Source organism: Equus caballus, chromosome 11 (genome assembly GCF_041296265.1).
Source record: "Equus caballus isolate H_3958 breed thoroughbred chromosome 11, TB-T2T, whole genome shotgun sequence".
In the NCBI taxonomy this organism is placed as follows: domain Eukaryota; kingdom Metazoa; phylum Chordata; class Mammalia; order Perissodactyla; family Equidae; genus Equus; species Equus caballus.
Window position 1 is genome coordinate 46221749 of NC_091694.1, and position 21940 is coordinate 46243688.

General features: G+C 42.5%; 1 long non-coding RNA gene across 1 annotated transcript in view; it reads left to right on the plus strand.

Moving 5' to 3' along the window:
* The first annotated feature begins 577 nt into the window (after nucleotides 1-577).
* LOC111775716 (uncharacterized) overlaps nucleotides 578-21940 on the plus strand; it is a 41976-nt gene continuing 20613 nt past the window's right edge. The window contains exon 1 of the long non-coding RNA XR_011423416.1: nucleotides 578-713. This is a non-coding gene — a long non-coding RNA (uncharacterized lncRNA). The remainder of the gene's footprint in view (nucleotides 714-21940) is intronic.

Sequence of the window (21940 nt, forward strand, 5' to 3'; positions counted from 1 at the left end):
TAAAGGGCAATGTTCTCTCTAATTCAATACCCTGGCCACCATACCACCTGCTATTGGCCATAGTCACCAGCCAGGGCCCTCCCTTTGCACCCTGAAGCCCTGAATACTGCAGTGGGCAGAGAGAAAAGCAGGAGAAATGCCAGCCCTACAGATATCCATAGCTACAAGCCTGGTGCAGGAGCTCTAAGAAGCCTGGCCCCAGAAAGCAGGCCAGACTGGGTCCTACATAACATTTAGCTGGGTTACTCTTCTGAGCCTCAGTTTCCTCATCTGTAAAATGAGAATAACAGCATTAGCCTCGTCTATTTCCTAAGGACAGTTTGAGGCTCAGAAGAGAAAAGAGCAATGAGTGTGCTTTGACATTGTCCACCAATAGATACATGTAAGGGATTATACTAGTCGACTGTAGTACTTCTTGACCAGGGCTCCCACCACAGCCTTCCACCTCTACTTCTAGAGTGTCAGGGGGAGATCTGTGTCCCAGGAAAGGCAGGTCAATCACACAACCATTCACTTTGTATTCAACCACCATCTACAGAGAGCCTACTGTGTGCCGGGCACTGAGCATAGCGAGATGAAAAACCAGCCTGCCCGCAAGGACTCCAGAGGTCTACTGCAGCCCATGAGAAGGACACACTTTGGATCCTGTCTCCACGGTTTGAAACGAAGAAAAAGCAACTGCGCAAACAAGCTCAGACTAGCGGAGGAGACAAGTGAGTAAACTGAGCCCTGTGAACAGGAAGGGTGACTGCGCAGCCCAGAGCGTGCGCTTAAGGGAAGGCGGCAGAGCGAGGTCAACAGAGCGGGGCAGGGGGAGGCCCACGGTTGCCGACGCCCCTTTGGTTCCTGCGACCCCCAACCCGGCCCCTCAAGGTCCCAGCTTCCTCTGGCCCCCGCAGCCCAAGTCCCTGCACCCCACGGCGCTCGCATCCCCAGATTCCCGCCCCCGATCGCCTCGGTGCCCGCGTCCCCGCGCAGGCCTTCCGCGCCGGAGGCTCGTTCTCCCTCTCCCCCGCCCCGCTCCCCGCCCCGCTCCCCCGCCCCGCTCCCCGCCCGAGCCGCCGAGCCCCGGGCCTGGGCTGAGGCCGCAGGAGACGCCGGGCGCGCCTTTCCTCGCCCGGGGGCGGGCACCGTCCGCGGACCACCGCCCCGAACTCTTGGCCCGGCGCCGGCCTCCTTCCCGCCGGGGCGGGAGCGCGGCCTCCGCAGCCCTGGCCCCAAAGGCACCGGGTCCTGGGAGGGGCCGGGTGGGCGAGGGAGAAGAGCTCCCGCGCGAGAAGGCCTTAGAACGGGGCCTGGCACCGAGGAAGCGCTCAATAAGTATTAGTGTTGCTTTTTCCTGACATCCTCTCCTGCCTGCTCTGCTGCATTGTGCTTACTTAAATTGCTCATTCTGGGAGCATGAGGGACGTTCCCAAAACTTCCGCGTGTAGGGGGTTGTCTAATACTGACATTAAATAGCTAAGTGTTTACTAAGTGAAACTGTGTGTTTACTAGGATCGAAGTGTTTACGAAGGGCCAGACGCTGTGCCTGGGGCTTTAAAAACGTTCTCTCTTCTAATCTTCACAGCCTGAGGATAACACAGGGACTATTATTGCCCCATTTTAGTCATGAGGAAACTAAGAATCAGATTAAGAATTCTGCAGAAGGTGTTGCAGCAACCAGGACTCTGACCCCCAGTGTCTGGCTCTCAGGTGCCTATTTACCACTACAATGTACTGTCCTCCCCAGCGCCTTTGCAGGTCCTGTGTGCACCGGTCCTGGGGCGCCGTGGGCCCCACGTCCTGGAAGAGTCAAAGGAAAACATGCATATTGGGTTGTGTGTTTTTTGGGCTTAAAAAAAAGTACTTTCAACTCAAAACACGTCTTTTTTATTGCTTAAGGCAGCTTGAACTGGGTGTTCTGTTACAACTGAAAGTATCGTTATTGAGTAAAATTTACATAACATAAAATTCACCATTTGACCATTTTAAAGTGTGCAATTCAGTCTTTTTAAATATGTTCACAATGCTGTGCAACAGTCACCAGAACCTTTTCATCACCCCAAAAAGAAACCCCATACCCATTAAGTAATAATTTCTCATCTCCCCCTCCCCCTAGCCCCAGGCAACCACTAATCTACTTTCTGTCTCTATGGATTTGCCTACTCTGGACATTTCATATAAACGAAATTATATAATGTGTGATCTTTTGTGTCTGGCTTCTTTCACCTAAGTGAAATGTTTTCAAGTTTCATTCATGTTGTAGCATGTATCAATACTTCATTCCTTTTTATGGGTGAATAATATTCCACTATATAGATATACCACACTTTACTTATCCATTCATCAGTTGATGGACGTTTGGGTTGTTTCCATTTTTTGGCTATTGTGAATGGTGCTGAACTATTCCTGTGCAAGTTTTTGTTGAATGCTTGTCTTCAATTCTCTTGTGTATTATAGTAGTATGCACCCAGGAGTGGAATTGCTGGGTCATACAGTAACTCTGTGTTTAACTTGTTGAAGTTAATGGCTACATCATTTTGTGTTTGAGCATTTACTTTGCTGAGCAGTGTATGAGTGTTCCAACTTTTATCATCAAAATAATGAGTGTACAGGGGCCAGCCCAGTGGCACAGTAGTTAAGTTCGTGTGTTCTGCTTCAGTGGCCTGGGGTTCACTGGTTTGAATCCTGGGCGCAGACCTATGCGCTGCTTATTAAGCCATGCTGTGGCAGGTGTCCCACAAATAAAATAGAGGAAGATGGGCATTGATGTTAGCTCAGGGCCTATCTTCCTCAGCAAAAAGAGGAGGATTGGCAGCAGAAGTTAGCTCAGGGCTAATCTTCCTGAAAAAAAAAAAAATGAGTCTACATAGTTAAAAAAAAAATAGTGTTACAAGGCTTATGGCAAAATACAACAGTCCTTTACTCATACCCCTGTCCCATTCCCCAGAGGCAATCACTTTCGACTCTTTTAATTGTTTCTTTTCCCTTGTTTTTCTCCGTATTTCAAAATAATACACATATGCTACAGTTTCATAGTTTATCAATTTTAGGCATTATGCTGACTTCCAATACTCTATGTTTTCTTTCTTGTACGACTTTTTGGTTTTCCTGAAATGATCAGTTGTCATATTTTCATTTGCTTAGCTTTCTATGTGCCTCTATTTCACTACTTTTTCCCAAATGCTCCAAAAGATCTGTCTCATAACAGTCAATAGTTTTTCCACACACCCAAACACAGTTTGAACCCTTTGTTGGTTCTATTTGCATTTTTCTATCTGGAGGCATCCATCCCTCAGCCCCCTCCTCCTGCCCCAATTTGGACTAGCTGAGCCCACCTGGGGCCTGTGCATACCTGGGTGCTGCTGGGCCTAGCCTCGCAAGTGCCCTGGGTTGGATCTCCAGTTTGTAGGGTCCATGACTTCCTTTTTCATGTTGCACATTCTCATTTTGCTAAAATACATCCTCCACGAGTATGCTAAGATTGAATGCTTGGAAAATTAAATATTGGTGCCCTTGTATGCCTCAGGATGTCTTTATTCTACCATCTGATGTGCTAGGCTGTTTAGATTAGATATGGAAATCATTTCTCCAGATTATTTTGAAAGCAAAGCTTCATGGTCTTATAGTATCCAATGCTACTGTTAGGAACCCAAATACCACTCTGATTCTTAATGCTTTGTCTTTGACCTGTTTTTCTTTTTTTCTCTTGGGAAGCTGTAAGGATCGTCTCTTTATTCTCAGTGTTCTGAAGTGTGATGATCAATATCTGCATTGTTTTCCTGTTTGTTGTGCTAGCCTTTTGGTGAGTTTTTTCAATCTGGAAACTCGGGTCCTTCAGATCTGGGAAAATTTCCTGTAGTATTTCCTTTGATAATTTAAAGAGATTTTTGTTATCAGGGCTTGTAGAATAATCTAAACCAGCCCCTTTATAAATACCCAGGAAATGCTTCTGGATATTTCTTTGTTTTGTGGGTTTTCTTTTTTTAAGATTTTATTTTTCCTTTTTCTCCCCAAAGCCCCCCGATACGTAGTTGTGTATTTTTAGTTGTGGGTCCTTCTCGTTGTGCCATGTGGCATGCCGCCTCAGCATGGCTTGGTGAGCGGTGCCATGTCCACGCCCAGGATTCGAACCGGCGAAACCCTGGGCCACTGAAGCGGAGTGCGCAAACTTAACCACTCGGCCACGGGGCTGGCTCCTGTGTTTTGTGTTTTATTGTGTTTTTCTCATTATAAAGATAATGCCCACTTATATAGAAAACTCAAACAATACTGGAAATTGTAAAATTTAACATATTTACTTTTTTATTTTTTTAAAGATTTTATTTTTCCTTTTTCTCCCCAAAGCCCCCCGGTATATAGTTGTGTATTTTTAGTTGTGGGTCCTTCCACTTGTGGCAGGTGGGATGCCACCTCAGCATGGCCTGATGAGCGGTGCCATATCTGCACCCAGGATCTGAACTGGCAAAACCCCGGGCTGTCAAAGCAGAGTGCGCGAACTTAACCACTTGGCCACGGGGCCGGCCCCTAACATGTTTTTTAAAGATCCCATGAAAGTGGAGATGCAGTAATAAAGACAAAAAGTCACTTTTAATAGTTGTATAGCATTCCATGGGAAAGGTGTGCCATCATGAATTTGACCAGGCCTCTCCCACCAGCCAGCTGTTTTCACTTTCTCTTGACTGTAAATAATGCTGGGATGCACATCTCGTATACACAGATGCTACAGTTTAAGTGGTCTCCTTATCCCTGCTGCCCTGGGGGCGGGGGGGGGGGGGGACAGTGGAAGTAGGGGAAGAGTCATGGGAAGATGGGATTCCACTTGTTCCTTATGGAGGAGCTGTTGGGAGAGTCTCTGAACCTGCCTGGAGATGACCTTGGCCTGACCTCCTATCAGGCAGTGCTCAGAGCAGCAGCTCTCAAGCCCCACTGTGCACATGGATCACCTGGGGACCTTGTTAAACAGTGGGTTCCTGAGCTGCACCCCAGAGAGTCTGATTCAGTGTGAGGAGGGGTCTGAAAATCTGCATTTTTAACAAGCACCCCAGCTGATGCTGATGTAGGTGGCTGGTGGACCACACTTGGAGAAATGCTGTCTTAGAGAGTGGAGGAGAGAGGGGAGACAGGTCAATAGTGTTCACCTGAAAAACAGGAGATGCTGTGGGGGGGTAATAGGGAAGAAAATTAGTTAGGTATCTTCAGTCACCCCAGGGACCAGGCTCCAGAGTGCTTTGGACTAGGGCAGAACTAAGAAGTCTACCAGCTGGCCTTCATTTTCTGAGGATCCAGTGATTCTGATAGTCACAAAGACAGACCCCAAATCCCCTAGTCTATCCCTACCCTGGCATTTCCTTCCCTCCCTTGTCTCAATAGTATTCAGTTAGGAATACAAGGGTGCATAGAAACATCTCAGCATATTCACTGGTACATTAAAAAGGCCATGGGCCCTGGCTGGGAAAGGTCACCAGCAAAGATAACCGAGGTTAGGGATACTGCTAGAAAGTGGGAGAACAATACCAAGTCTGGATGAGGATGTGGTGCAACATGAGCTCTGAGTGGGACATAAATTGGTACAACCACTCAGAAAAACAGTTTGGCCCACTAATTCCACTCCAGAGTATATACCCTAGAGAAACTCTTCCACTTGGGTTCTAGGAAACATAAACATCATAAACAGGATGTTCTTAGCAGCATTGTTCAAAACAGCAAAAAACTATAAGAATCCAAATGCCCTGGGACAAAAGAATGGATAAATTAATTGTGGTATGTTCACACAATGGAATACCACACATAGTATAAATGAATGAACTGTGTACACGTCAGCATGGATGAACCTTAGAAACAAAGTGAGTGAAGAAAGTAATTCATAGAATAAAGACATTCTTGTTAAATTTGACAATAAGCAAAACTAAACAGTTTATTATTTGGGGATTTATAGGTGGGAAAATATAAAGAAAAGCAGAAGATTGTAGGACAAATTTAGAATAGTGGTCACCTCTGGGTAAGGCAGGGAATGAGAGCTTTGAGCGCTGGTAGTATTCTAGTTCTTAAGTGGGGTGGTGCATTCACAGGTGTTTTATTATTATTATTATGCATATAACTATGTATAAATAACATATATCCTTTTGGCTAGACCAAATGTTTCAAAATTTAAAAAATAAAGAGAGAGCTAGCCCTGATAGCCTGGTGGTTGAAGTTCCATGCTCTCACGGCTTCGGTGGCCCAGGTTCGTTTCCCACTTGCAGGACCACACCACCCATCTGTCAGTTGCCATGCTGTGGCAGCAACTCACATAGAAAACTAACAACTAGGATATACAACTATGCAGTGGGGCTTTGGGTAGGAAAAAAATAAAGAGAGAGAAAGATGAAATCCTCTAGCCACTACTGGGGTCTCTCAAGGTCATTTATCCTCTATACACCATCTCTCCTCAAACAGGCATGATGGACCACAAAGCAAGATGTCAGGCCAGAAGAGGCCAGTGGAAGCTTGTAAAAATCCACTTCTCTCTCACAATTCAGAGATTGGGGCAAGCTCTTGTTCTGTCCCTTCCCAGTCTTGTTTCTCATAGACAGTCCTTGTCACTAAGTAATGGCCTCTTTTCCCAGCCAAGCTGATTGCACGTCTAGCTAATATGGCATTTTTCCCTGATGACAATGGGACTATGCTTGAAAACTTTTCTGAACAAGCAAGCCATCCTTGTCCTTTCTTTTTCTTATCCTAATGCATCCCTAACACCCACTCTTTTCCATCTGCCAGGCACGCATCTGGCTGGGCTTGCAGGCTTCCTTTTGTGTCCCTGGTGATGAGCTTCTTCAGCTCCCTTCCTCACTGCCTGTGAGCTCAGCAGCAGGCTTAGAGCTCTCCTGGGCCTTGAACATTCTCCCTCTGCCAATGTTTCCTAATTCAAAGATGACCCGACCTTTGGAAGAGGCGCAGAGCTCCTGAGGTGAGGTTTTGCCTTGACCAACGCAGTTGAATGGATTCACGTTCAAAATAGGTGGGTTCCAATCCCTGTCTTCCTCCTGCCTGAATGTATGGCTTTGGATATGTCCCTCATCCCCATGAAACTTATTGGATTGCCTGTGAGATAGAAAGTATTGTCTTTTGGGATGTTGATAATGCGCAAGGACCCTTAAGAGGTGGAAAGGAACTAGAAATTCATCTAGTTCCACCCACTTGTCTTAAAGATGGAAAAACTAAGACTAGGGTAGGGAGGAGACCTGGATGGGCCAGGGGTACTTTACTGGTAGGTATTGGGTTAGAACCCAGGTCTCCTGCCTCTTCATCACCTTGCCTCCCTGTTGGGTAGAGGTGAGGGAGGAGGACCTACAGCCACTTGCTTAGCCCTGCCCCAGCTCCATCCAAGGCTAAGACACACATCTCTTAGAAGATGTTGCTTTTGAAACTACTGATGAGGCTGACACTCTTTGTGGGTGGGTAAGCCTGCCTCACCTGTCAAGTGATCCATTGCACAATCTGGCAAGCCGAGGCCTGAGACTCTTCTTCCCACGCTAGCCCCAGCTATGGAGGGGAAAGGTCAGGGAGCAGGCAACAACAAAAAAGTTAGAAACTACCACTGTCTCTCTCTCTGACCCTACCCCCTCTCCCTGCAGGGATTGCAATGAGTTGAGGGTGAGAGGCCCGAGGAAGTGTAGCAGGAGTGGGAAAGTAAGCTCTCCACAAGAGTTGAAGTGGGGCAGGGCTAGTCTTCCTCCTCATCCCCAAAGTGGTCTTCTATTTTGGGGAGGGGATTTTTGGACAAGGTAGAAAGGAGGAGAAAGAAGCTTTCGGCTTGGTCTTTCTTTCAGCCCATGAGTTGAGTTTACCTATGAAATGGAGAAATGGGAGAAGGTAAAACAGGGAGCTGAGTTGGTGTGTGAGACTGCCAGTGTAGACTCTAATGGAGGTAGCAGAGACTGGACTCAGGGCAAAGATGTCTGGGGTCTCAGTTTGGTCCTCTGAGCTGTGAGGCAGAAAATGGAGAAGGCAGGACTACACAGGGCCTTTCCCGGCTCTGGCGTGCGTGCAGACTGCCATATTTCAGCCCCCATCTGAAACATAGCCACTCATCGAGGATTCCGTCAAAGGCCCCTGAGCCATCCAATTAGAGGTTGTTGGTTTTTTGTTTTTTTTTTTTAAGATTTTATTTTTTCCCCCAAGCCCCCCGGTACATAGTTGTGTATTCTTCGTTGTGGGTTCTTCTAGTTGTGGCATGTGGGACGCTGCCTCAGCGTGGTCTGATGAGCAGTGCCATGTCCGCGCCCAGGATTCGAACTAACGAAACACTGGGCCGCCTGCAGCGGAGCGCGCGAACTTAACCACTCGGCCACGGGGCCAGCCCCCAAGGTTGTTGGTTTTTTAAAATTATTCAACTGTCATATGAAACTGCATGAGTATCATACCAGGGGGAGTTCTTTTTTCGTTTAACATTACAATACACACAGCAAGTCCGGGCTAGATCTTACACTGGAACACAGGGATTTAGCCTTTTCTATCCTGTTTATATTTATAGCGCACCAAGTCCGGTAATTGAAGCCATGCCTTTCGGTCGCTAGAGAAGCCTTTGTAGCTGCCACAAACTTCAGCCCCCAAACTCAGTTGTATAAGAAACAGAGGTTGGTTTTTTGGGGTTTCCACATTCCCATGAGTTATGTACAGTTTGGGGAGGCTTTTGTTGGGGGCCCATCAGGCGCTCAGGCATTGGTCCCTGCAGGTCACAGTGGCTATGTCGACTGTTTCCATTCCCAATTTATTTGGTGTCGTGGGACTCTGTCCCTGGATGCAGTGAGCAGCCACGCTCTCCCTGAGGACCCAGTCTCCCGCTCTCAGTCTCACAGATCCCTCTCTGCTTTTTCCTTCTTTCCTTCCACCAGCCTGGGGGGAAGTATTGACTTAGGATTATCAAAATATTTTTTAAACAGACTTATGATATAGTAACATATGGATTTTTTTTAAAGCACATTAAATACCAAGATCTGGTGAGAGATCTAATAACATTATACTTTTGGAGTAGTGATAAATGTCAACAATATTTCAACATATTGCAACAACTATAATAGGATATGAAAATAGCTGATTTTTTCTGATGACAAAGGCACAGGTACTGTTAATATAACAGTGGTTTGTTGCCTACACTCATAATTGAAGGAAATGCTACATTTCAGATACAGGTTAATGAAAATAACGACGTAATTTTTTTCCCATTCAAGTTCAAGGGCTCCAAATCATAAGAAACCATTGTCAGAGGAAAGCCTTCTGTTCTCAATCTGGATTTCTTCTTCTTTTTTAAATTTTTATTTATTTTTTATCTTTTTAAAATTATTATTAATTATTTTTTGGTAAGGGAGATTGGCCCTGAACTAAGATTTATTGCCAATTTTCCTCTCTGTGCTTGAGGAAGATTGTCGCTGAGCTAACGTCTGTGCCAGTCCTCTTCTATTTTGTATGTGGGACATCGCCACAGCATGGCTTGATGAGCGGTGTGTAGGTCCACACCCAGGATCTGAACTCATGAACATCGGGCCACCAAAGAGGAGCACGTGAACTTAACCACTACACCACCAGGCTGGCCCCTCAACCTGTGTTTCTTCAATAGGAACCACAAACCTTCTCTGAGACTAGTAGCACAAGACCCATTACCTGTTTGAATGAAGAGGGAGAGAGAGTGCATGCATAAGTTAATATCTTTGTAAAAATTTTCCATTTTACCTTCATTGGGTTACACCCACAATCCTATGTCCCTTTAATCCTGGAGTTCTTCCTACAGAACACTTTTAATCTTCCTGTGCTCCCCTGGGAGTAAAAGGCAGTGGGACCACTAGAAGAGAACCCATCTCAGTTCAGATGACAACATCCATAGCAAATTACAGAGGATGGAGAACAGGGCCCAGGTGACTCCCATTCATCCAATGATGGTCAGTGCGTACTAAAACTCAGAATTCTGAAATCTTTTCCCATCCAAGCCAAATGTCCTCCCCTTCACCCTAGGAACAGCGCCTGCCAGACGAGGCATCAAGAGAGATATCAAGGGCAGACACTGGAAGAGACTTCTGAGCTTGGCTGAGTCCAGCATCTGCCTTCTACAGATGAGGAAACTGAGGCCCAGAAATGAAGTTAGTGTAAAATTAGCATTGTTTCTTCCTTAAATGTTTCGGTAGGGGCTGGCCCCATGGCCAAGTGGTTAAGTTCGCACGCTCCCCTTCCGCGGCCCAGGGTTTCACCCGTTCAGATCCTGGCCATGCTGAGGTGACGTCCCACATGCCACAACTAGAAGGACCCACAACTAAAAGAAATACACAACTATATACCAGGGGGCTTTAGGGAGAAAAAAGAAAAAATAAAATCTTAAAAAGAAAAAATGTTTTGGTAGAATTCATTGATAAAGCCATCTTGGCCTGGAGCTCCTTGTAGGACTGTTTTTAAGTATTGATTTAATTTCATTCATCAGTATAGAACTATTCGGATTTTCCATTTCTTCTTGTGTCCATTTTGATAAGTTTTATTTTTCTCATAATTTGCCCATTTCAACAAAATGTAGAAATTATTGGAATAAAGTTGATTGTAATATCATTTAAAAATATTTGTAGATTCTAAAGTGATATCCCTTTTAAAATTCCTGATTATGATTATTTAAATCTTTTCTGTTCTTTTTCTTGATCAGTTGTGCCAAGGGGTTAGCAATTAGTCTCTCAAAATACCAACATTTATCTTTATTAATATTCTCTATTGTATGTTTGCTTTCTACTTCATTACGATCTGCGTTTATCTTAATTGTTTTTTCTTCCATTTTCTTTGGTTTAATCTGTCATTTAAAAAAATTTCTTGACGTGGCAGCTACGAACATTGATTCTTAGCCTTCCTTCCTTTCTACTACATGCATTTAAGACTATAAACTTTCCTTGGCACAGTTACATCCCACAAGCTTTGGTATGTCATATTGATATTATCATTTGATTCAAAATATTTTGTCATTTCCATTGGGAGTTCTTGTTTGACCTATAGATTATATCAAAGTGTATTTAAAATTTTCCAAGCATACAGATATTTTCTAGTTAACTTTTCTGTTACTGATTTTGAGTTTAATTCCATCATGGTTAGTGAAAATACTCTATATGATTTAAATACTTTAAAGTTAGTTTAATGTAAAATTTGTTTAAAATATCATCACTTTATTCAGTTTTGGTAACCTGCCTAATATATACTAATTTGTATTCTGCAATTGTTGAGTGTTCTATATATGTTAAATAAATCAAGTTTGTTAATTAGTTGCTGAAATCTTTTATATCTGTACTGATTTCTTTTCTTTTTTTTTTTTTTTGAGGAAGATTAGCCCTGAGCTAACTGCTGCCAATCCTCCTCCTTTTGCTGAGGAAGACTGGCCCTGAGCTAACATCCATGGCCATCTTCCTCTACTTTATATGTGGGACGCCTACCACAGCATGGCTTGCCAAGTGGTGCCATGTCCATACCGGGGATCTGAACCGGTGAACCCCGGGCTTCCTAAGTGGAATGTGTGCACTTAACCACTGCGCCACCAGGCGGGCCCCCGTACTGATTTTTTCATTTGCTTGGTCTTTAGTTACTAAGAGAGGTGTATTAAGGCCTCCCATTATGAGTGTAGATTTGTCTATTTTCACTTTTAGTTGTATTAATTTTTGCTTGCTCTATTTTGAGACTATATTATTAAAAGCATTAACACTTAGAATTATTATATTGTCCAGATAGTTAAATATTTTATTATTATGAAATATCCTTATTTACCTCTAGTGATGCTTTTGGCCTTAAAGTCTACTTTGTCTGATATTAAGATAGCCATTCCAGGTTTTTTGTTGTTATTGTTAGCAATTGCATGGTGTATCCCCCACCTCTTTTGTTTTCAAGATGAGTGCACAAGTTCAGTTTCTTTAAAAAATATTTAAATTAAGTATGTGATCAAATTAGCAAATTAAATAGATAACAATTAAAGGCATTTTCCATTTTTTGTCCTTAATGGTCTTTTTATGACTTTCATTTGCTTTTCTCCTTTTACAAATTTTCTATTTTTTATTGTGGTAAAACACACATAACATAAAATTAACCATCTTAACCACTTTTAAGGGTACAATTGGACGGCATTAAGTACATTCACATTGTTGTACAACCAATCTCCAGAAATCTTTTCATCTCGTAAACTGAAACTCTATTCCCATTAAATCCCAATTATTCCTCCTTCCAGCCTCTGACAACCACCATTCTACTTTGTTTCTATGAACTTGACTATTGTAGGTACCTCATATAAGAGGTATCATACAGTATTTGTCCTTTTGTGACTGATTTCTCTCACCTAGCATAATGTCTTCCAGATTCATCCATAAGATGAATCCTTTTTAATGCTGAATAATATTCCATTCTATGTGTATACCACATTTTGCTGATAAACACTTTAGTTGCTCCCACCTTTTGGCTACTGTGGATAACACTGCTATGAACATGGATGTACAAATATCTCTTTGAGACCCTGCTTTCAAATCTTTGGGTTATATGCCCAGAAATAGAATTGCTGGCTCGTATAGTAATTCTGTATGTAAGTTTTTGAGGAACCACCATACTGCTTTCTAGCATTTTACATTCCCACCAAAAATGCACAAAAGTTTCCATTTCTCCACATCCTTGCCAGCACTTGTCATTTTCTGGGGGTTTTTTTAATAGTAGTCATTCTGATGGGTGTAAGGTGGAATCTCATTGTGGGTTTGATTTCCATTTCCATAATGATTATGATGTTGAGCATATTTTCATGTGCTTGTTTGCCATTTGTATCTTTTATTCGGAAAAAATGTCTATTCAAGTCCTTTGCCCATGTTTTAATTGGGTGGTTTGGTTTTTTGTTGTTGTTGAGTGCATGGTGTACCTTTTTGCATTATTTTACTTCCATCCTTTCTGCTTCCTTATATTTAATGTGTACCTGTTATAAGAAGCATATGCTTCTCTTTTTTTATCCAGTGAGAATCTTTTATTTTTAATTGGAATATTTAGTCTGATCGTAATTACTGATTGCTATCTATTGCTGCATAACAAATTACCCCAAACTTAATGGCTTAAACAACAATAAACATTTATTGTCTTACACAGTTTCTGTGGGTTGGGAATTTGGGAGGAACTTAGTTGGGTGGTCTGGCTCATGGTTTTTCATAGGTTGCAGTCAAGACATCAATGGAGGCTACAGTCATCTAAAGCTAGACAGGGTCTGAAGAATCTACTTCGGTGATATCTCACTCACATGGCTGTTGGCAGAAGCCTTCAGTTGCTTGCCATATAGATCTTTCCATAGGGCTGCTGAGTGTCCTCAGCATAACATGGCAGCTGGGCTTCCCCCAGAGTGAATAATCCAAAAGAGAAGGCAAAGAGGAAACTTCAATGTCTTTTATGATCTATTCTCAGAAGTCACATATCATCACTTTCACTATATGTATTAATGAGAAGCAAGTCACTAACTCCCTCAAGGCAAGGGAAATTAGTCTCCACCTTTCGAAAGGAGTAATCAAAGATTTTTGGGATATATCAGAAAGCCACTGCCATCTGCCGTCCGGTCACAAATTATTTACATTTCTTGCACATGCAAAATACATCCACCTTCCCATGATCCCCAAAAGTCTTGACCTGTTACAGCATGAGATCAAAGTCCAGAATGCCATCATCTAAATCAGATCCAAGTGTAGATAAAGCTCCCTGGATCTGGTTTCTCAAGTACAGTGCCTCTTGGTTGGGGAACCTGTTAAGTAAAGAGATAAGTTATCCGTCTTCCACACATTTAACATACAATGGCATAGGATAACTGCCGTAGACCCTGCCATTCAAAAAGGGGGAAAATAGGAGGCACTCTGGAGTCAATGGTCCATAGAAGTTCTGAAGTCCAGTTGGGCACATGTTGGTAGTTCCTTCATTAGGACTTAAGGCCAGGGAATAATTCTTCATGACTCTTGGCTCCACCCACTGAGCTCTTGTTCTGCCCACTAAATAATCTTTCATCCATGAAAGTTAAGTGTATTTTCAGCTGAATAGTTTTCTCAGCTTTCTTACTGCTAGTAGAAGTTTGGGGGGCCACAGGCCTGTTTTCATTTTGTACAGTCTCAGTCCCTTTCAATCCAAGCTGGCACTGTTCTGTCAATATAAGTATTTAAAAATTTTGTGAGTCTCCTATTAATCTTATTATTATTGGAGTTTTACTCTGTTAGACAAAAACTACGTTCACAAATCTCTTCTAGATAATCCCTACTCTACCTTGGGATTTTGCTGAGACTGCTGAGGAGGAACAATACACTTATGAGATTGTAGCCAAGGTTACACACACACACACACACAAACACACACACACACACACAAACATACAGCCAGTCCTTACTCTGCACAGTTCCAATATGCATGAATTTCAGTTACCATGCTTTAATTAAATAATACCAGTCCCCTAACAACACAGTTCTAATTTCAGTTACCACAGTACATTACCTGTGAGTAATTGCATAAAGTAAAAATTTCACTACTAGCAATTTAGTCCACAAATGACCATGTGAAGAACAGATGCACATTCATGATAAGTGACTAATCAGGTCACCTCTTACAAAGTCTGTTGGTGATTGGTCATTGTGTATCTGTTACTCAATTCACTGACAGACAGCAAAGTATATAGTTGTGTTTCCTCTTTGTCTTCCAGTGATAAACCCATGTGATATTTTACAAAAATAGAAAATCAAAAGAGAGAATTGGCCAAAAAAGATGAAACTGAAGCAAAGAAATGAAAACTAAAAATGTTAGAAGTGGAATTGGAGTAATTAGAAGATTTGAAGATGGTGACAACAAAGCAAAGATATGAAAAGACTTAGACCTGTATGAAACTATAGTATGAATCATATTGAAAAATTTGATGAATATGAAAAAACAAGGTAAAGTTACTTTAACATCTTTTAGTTTAAATTGCACTAGAAACAAAAAGCCACTTATAGTTGAAATGAAGCATTTACTTGTAATTTGGATTGAAGAATTTTTTATTTATTATTATTATTATTATTTTGCTGAGGAAGATTGGCCCTGAGCTAACATCTGTGCCTCTATTTTTTATGTGGGTCGCTGCCACAACATGGCCACTGATGAGTGGCATAGGTCCATGCCCAGGAACTGAACCTGGGCTGCCAAAGTGGAGCACATCGAATTTAACCAGTAGGCCATGGGGCCAGCTCAATAATTGTTTTAAAAAATCAGTTTGGCTACCATTCATGTCAAAGCATTGAAGCTGATAGCCACATTGAAAGAAAATGATAATTACAAGTACATTTACGAAGAACCTTTTACTGCCAGTAATTGCTGGTTTCATCATTTGAGAAATTAGCATGAATTGATTAATGTTAAGCTAAACTGGTGAGACTGCTGCTGCAGATAAGGACACTGCGGTGAAATTTGCATGCAGATTCCAAGAATTAGTTAAGACAGGTAGTTGTGGCAAAGAGGATGAAGATGTCCCAGAAGAAATGATGCTGGTAAAAAAACTTCATGGCACGGGAACTCTCGAAGATATTTCATGACACTGAAAGCTCAAAGGATAAAATGTTGGAAGCTGATCCAGACTTAGAAAGAGGTATGACAGTTCACCAAGCCATAGAAAAGATGCTTGTTCTGTACCAGTCATATGATGAGAAGAAGGCAAGCTCTTTTGGTAAGTTCTTTACAAAGAAATAAAACATTTTAATTGTCAATGGTTCTAATGTTTTAAATAACAGTGTACTAAATAAATATGAATTTTCCTTTTCTTTTTTCATTTTCCTGTATGCTTATAACTGACAGTAGAGAGTTTTTAATATTTTGACCAAAATATTTAAAGGTCACAGAACAATCATGCTTTTTCTCGTTGATTTTTTTCCCTCGTTGATTAAGACTGCATTGTGTGGTTTCAGCGTGCGGAGTCATTTGTAGAGTCTTGCATTACCATGCAAAGTAGAGACTGGCTGTATGTATTTATTACGGGGATTTTATCTTACGTAATTGTGGAAGCTGGTTAAGCAGTTTCTGGAAGACTGTTGTTTTCACATCTGAAGCTAGAGCTTGAAGTCCACAGAGTAGCCAGCTGGGAAGGAAAAGTGGGTATAAAATAACGGAAAGCAAGAATCAGCAGGAACTCATCAGCATGAGCTGGAGCCCATGAGGACCAACTGAAGCTGGTGTCAGTTCTTGTTACCTCTAATATTGATGATGTGGATGTCCTGCAGAAGCCAGGGCCCTTTGCACGTAGCCAAACGCACACACCTGGCCCAGGAGTCAGAGACGCTGAAGGAAGATTCAATGGAAGGTGAAGCAGTTACGTGCTTCACTCGATAGCCAAGTGGTTATGCACACAGGCTTCAGAGTCACACTTCCCAGCTTTGAACTGCAGCTTTTCTTTCAAGCTGTGTGTCCAAGAGTAAGTTACTTAGTCTTTCTGTGCCTCAGTTTCTCTGTGTATAAAATGAAGATATGATAGTAGTACTCACCTTATAAGATCTGTGTAAGGTTTAGTGAGATCATATATATTAGCTGTTGATATATTATTGATCTATTATCAAGAAGATGTGGCCCATTGGAAAAGTTCAATATAATTTATCAGTTGTTATTAGTTGTGTGATCTTGGGCAAATCATTTGATCTTTCTGATCTTGAGGTTTTTTTAATCTGTAAAGTGTGAATAACTTCCTTGACCTATTTCAAAGGCTTCTATTGAGGATCAAGTTAAATAACCCATCTTAAAGTCGTATTCAATGTGCACAGAGGTAACGGTGATGGTAATGGTGATGATACGCACTCTCTTAGCTCCTTTCAGCCTCAGGGCTTATATCTACCGCACTGAGTAACCCTCAGCGAGCTCTTCGGTGATTATTCATTAAAAAAGTGGTTCTCCAAATGTACCATATTAAAAATTTAACCTTAAAAAATAAATTAAACTAAAAAAAAAAATTCTCAAACTTTAGCAGGCATCAGAATTCCTTGGAGGGCTTGTTAGAGTACACGTTCCTGAGCCCCATCCCCAGAGCTGTGATTCAGTAGGTCTGGTTGGGGCCAGAGCAGTTGCGTTTCTAATAAGCACTCCTGTGACTGCTGATCTGAAGATCACACTTCGAGAACCTTTTTTCGTTAGAGCCATCGAGTTGATTCCAACTCCTAGTGACCTGTGTACAGCAGAGCAGAACCCTGCTTGGTCTTTTTGCACCATCCTATCATCTTTCAGCACTATGTCAGACAATGCTCCCCTGCTATTCATAGGATTTTCATGGCCAATTTTTTGGAAGGGGGTGGCTAGGTCCTTCTTCCTAGTCTGTATTAGTCTGGAAGCTCCACTGAAACCTGTCCATCATGGGTGACTGGTATTTGAAACACCAGTGGCATAGCTTTTAGCATCACAGCAATATGACAACCAACAGGTGGTGTGGCTCCCTGGCCAGGAAACTAACCAAGGGCACAGTGGTGAGAGCCCTGAATCTTCTTCTTTTTTTTTTTTCTTCTGAGGAAGATTTGCCCTGAGCTAACATCTGTGCCAATCTTCCTCTATTTTGTATGTGGGTTGCTGCCTCAGCACAGTTGCCGATGAGTGGCATAGGTCCCCGCCAGGGAGCTGAACCCAGACTGTCGAAGTGGAGTGTGCCGAACTTAACCAACTAGGCTGCGAGGCCAGCCACCAGAGCCCCGAATCTTAACCACTAGACTGCCAGGACTGGCTACTTTGAGAACCACTGGCATACATTTTAAACTATATGAGTTTTCCTGTATTTCTCATGAACAGAGGCTCCTATTCATCATTCTGAGCCATCATTTCTTGGCTCATTCCGTCCATGACATCACCCAACATTTACTTACCAGGCAAGAAGGAGACAACTGCTGACCAACTCAGTCACTCAGCAGGACAGAGTTAAACAGGGCCTGGAAAATCCCTTTTATCTTCTTCCTTTTCTCCAACCTCTTCAAAGCTCTAAGACATAGATCAAGCCATGCTTAAAATAATACACACACATACATATTTAAACATATAAATTTCATTATAAAGAAAAATGTGCTCCTGGAGGAGAATTAAGGAAAAGTAGAAAGAAGAAAAAAATTACCCCAAAATTACCCACGGCGTTCCCACCCAAAGACAACCACTTAATATTTTTGTACATTTCCTTCCCAAATTTTATTTCAACCATATCCTTTAGGCTTTTTTTTTTTAAACATTGTTGTAACCAAAAAGGTTGTATATTTTTATATCCTGCTTTTTCACTTAACATTATATCATAAACATTTTTTTCCCCACCCTCCCTCTCTCTCATAAACATTTTTATATTATTGAATAGTATTTGTAAACATCAAATGATTGCATAACCCTGCAACTGTTTCCCTCTTGTTGGATGCTCTGGTTTTTCCAATTTTTCACTACTTTAAAAGGAGATTCGACTTTCACAGTTGTATGAATTCAGATGTGGAAAAATATAACTTCCTTTATTTTTCTATAAATGAAGTGAATTTCTTAAGCCCCAGGTCTCTAGAAGCAGAAAACATAACCAAGTCACTTCCAGGTAAACTCAGTAATAATCAGACTCTTTCTGCTCTCCCCAGCATTTCACCTCTCTGATGCTGAGGGAGTTACGCAAATGTCGCCAAGGAGTAAATGGGAAGGGGACAACCTCTTCTTGATCTCCATCTGCTTTGTCCCCTGGTGGCCTCCTGTTCCAACTATAGCAAGTGAGCCATCCCTGTCTGGCTCAGACTGGGACAGGAGGGAGTAGAAAGGTGGCAGTGGTGGTGGTGTGCACGTGGGAGTTGAGAAGGGTCCCTCGTCTATGCTGACAATCTTCTGATGTGTAGCCACATCCTCGTCTGTCCGTGTGGCATCCTCCCACCTCAGCCAGGAGATTCCTTCCCACTCCCACTACAGGAGTAGAGTGTAGAGGCTGGGAGAATCTGTTTCTGCTGTCAAGCCTAGACATGCCAAGCTGTCATTTCTACTCCATAGTATCTGCACCATCGTGGTGGGAGATTTGCCTTTGAGGCTTTTTGCCTGCCTAGCCTTGCCCAGGAATCAAGGCCTTTTCAACCCCTAGTTAAAGGGGTTTTATTGAACTTCAGATGGGGCCAGGTGCACAGGTCTGCCATTTTGCTTTCTCTTCAACTCCCCACCTATCTTCTGTCTCTAATAAGTCTTATCTTCTCTGGAGTAGAGGTGGTGAAAATTGTTTCTGACTATCTTTTTGACATGTCTCTTCCTACATTGTTCATTCTTACACTTGAGCACATATCCTGTGAGTTTAAAAGCTGAGATTTTGTTGACTTTCTTCTCTGGTTCTGTGCTAGCAACTTCTCTAGGTGGTCTCAGGTCTCACAACCCAAAAGGAGGGATGGTGGTCTTGGATTAAAAGGGATTTTGAGAAAGGGAAAGAATACATCAGTTATCATGTCAAATTATTGTCCTCCCTCATAAATAATGCTGCAAAAATACTTGAGCACATTGTCACCAGCGACTTTTGACAGACAGGGTGGGGCAGACAACTGTGTATGAGCCAAAGCCTGACATCATTGAGGAATGTAAGGGGAGGTTCTGGAGGCTGAGGGTGGAGAGAGTGGTATAAGCAGTGGTCCACCCATCAAACAACAGTGGCACCATCCAAGGAGCTAGAAATAATCACCTGCCCCCACTCTCTCAGAGAGCAAAGATGAAGAGAAGGCCCTGACACAATTAAGAGAGTGCCCTTGACAATCCACAGGAGCAATGATGATTGTCCAAAGCAGTTGGCTTACCCAGACAGCCCCCACCCCACCCCAAAATCTATCATCTAACTATATATCTACCTATCTATTGTCATAAACCCTTTATGAGTGTATAATTTAGTTATTTTCTTTAAATATTTTCCCAGAAGTGCAATTACTGAGTCAAAGGATAAAATTTGTATAATTTTGATGTTAAAGAAGAGATGGACAGCCATGGTCTTAATACAAAGAGTGCCAAAGCTGTTAACTCATGGGTGATCAAGCGTCAGACACTGGTGGTAGAAAATAAATTGGTACAATCTTAATGCAGGGATATTTGTCAATATGTCAACTTGTATAACACACTTTGACCCAGCACTTTCACTTTTTGGAATTTATCTGAAGGAAATAATTGGGACGATGTGCAAGGATGTATGTACCAGAAGGTTCAAAGAAGCATGTTTATAATAGTTAAAATAGGCATGATTTAAATATGTAATGATAAAGGATTATTCAATAAAAAGTAGTACATCCATACGATCAAATATCATGCAGTCATTAAAAATGATGACAAGGGGCGGCCCAGTGACGTAGCGATTAAATGTGCACATTCCGCTTCGGCGGCCCAGGGTTCGCCAGTTCGAATCCCGGGTGGGGACATGGCATTGCTTGTCAAGCCATGCTGTGGCAGGCATCCCACATATAAAGTAGAGGAAGATGGGCACGGATGTTAGTTCAGGGCCGGTCTTCCTTAGAAAAAAGAGGAGGATTGGCAGATGTTAGCTCAGGGCTAGTCTTCCTCAAAAAAAAAAAAAAAATAATGAAAATAAAAAAATAAAAATGATGACGAGAATCAATACTGACTGAGAAGAAAAAAATATTCATGATATAGTGGTCAGTGAAAACAGCAGATTAGAAAAAAGCATATACAGTTTTTATCCCTTTAAAAATTATATTGTGTACATATGCATAAAAGACCAGAAGGAGACACACCAACATGTTAATAGTGGTTATCACTTGGTGGTGGGATTATGGCTGATTTCTCTTTTCTTAGTTATTCTTTTCCATACTTTTTAAATCTTATATTACATTACTTTTTAAATCAGAGGAAAAGAAACACTGAAAGGTAGCATATGTAATTAGACTACCTGGAATGTTATTTTATACGTTGTAATCTGTTATTCACATAAAAATCGACCTGCACTGAAATAGATTTCTTGGATTCCATGCCTCTTTTCACTTCACTCAGCTTGAGCCCTCCTCTTCCTTTGTGGGTACCTCCAGAACTCCCCACTCTCATTCCCACGCCCCTTACTGCCTCTGCTTCCTCCTGCAGCCCCTATTCTATTCCTACCTTAATGGCTTCCTTAGTCCATGTTCTTTTCAAAAGAGGGCCTTGCCCCTTGTGACACCTCTCTGAAGTGCGGCTCAGCCTGGAAAATTTCCAGGGACGGTTGCCCTTTACTGACCTTCACTGCAGCCAGAGTTGGAAGTCACAAGTCCCCTGCTGCATCAGGTCTGGCAGGGACGAGGGTGCCAGCCAAAGTGACACTTCTGAGGCACTTAATAGATCAACCAAAGTCCACTGCCAAGTAGTCACCTGGGCTGGGCTGTTAATGGGCCCTGATAAGCTGCTGGGAAAGTCTGGTCTTCAATCTTTGGACTCCAGCCATGGGAGGACTCAGCAGAACTCAAGGTCCTGCTCATTCAGCCAGCTTCAGGCGTCGGACATGCCAGCTCCACCCTTAAACCTGGACATTGGGACTGTGGTGGGAGACAAATGGCAGAGAAGGCTCACATGAATGCAGGAGGCCATCAAACCTCTCAGGCGCGGCCCCTACACCCACTGAGGGCATTCACTTTCCTTTCTTATTTACTTTCTCAGGAAAACATTAGGGCTGATACCTTCTTGGTGATTGTGGATCATGGGCTGCTATAGGACCCCAGAGCTGGAAAGGCCATGGGACATCATCTGCTCCCAGCCTCTCCCTTTATAGCACAGAGAAGCCAAGAGACTTGCCCAGTGATACTCAGTTTAGGCTGCAAGTACCAGACCCCAGGTTTTCTGACTCCTAGCTCAGAGCTCTTGCGTTAATATAATACTGTTTGTCTTCTTCACAAACAGAGTATTTCTAAAGCAAAGTGTCTTGTGCCTTGCGTCATCTTACCCTCAAATCAACACTGACTTAATATATGACTATAACCCATTAAAATTAAAAGACAAATGACTGCAACCCATTTAT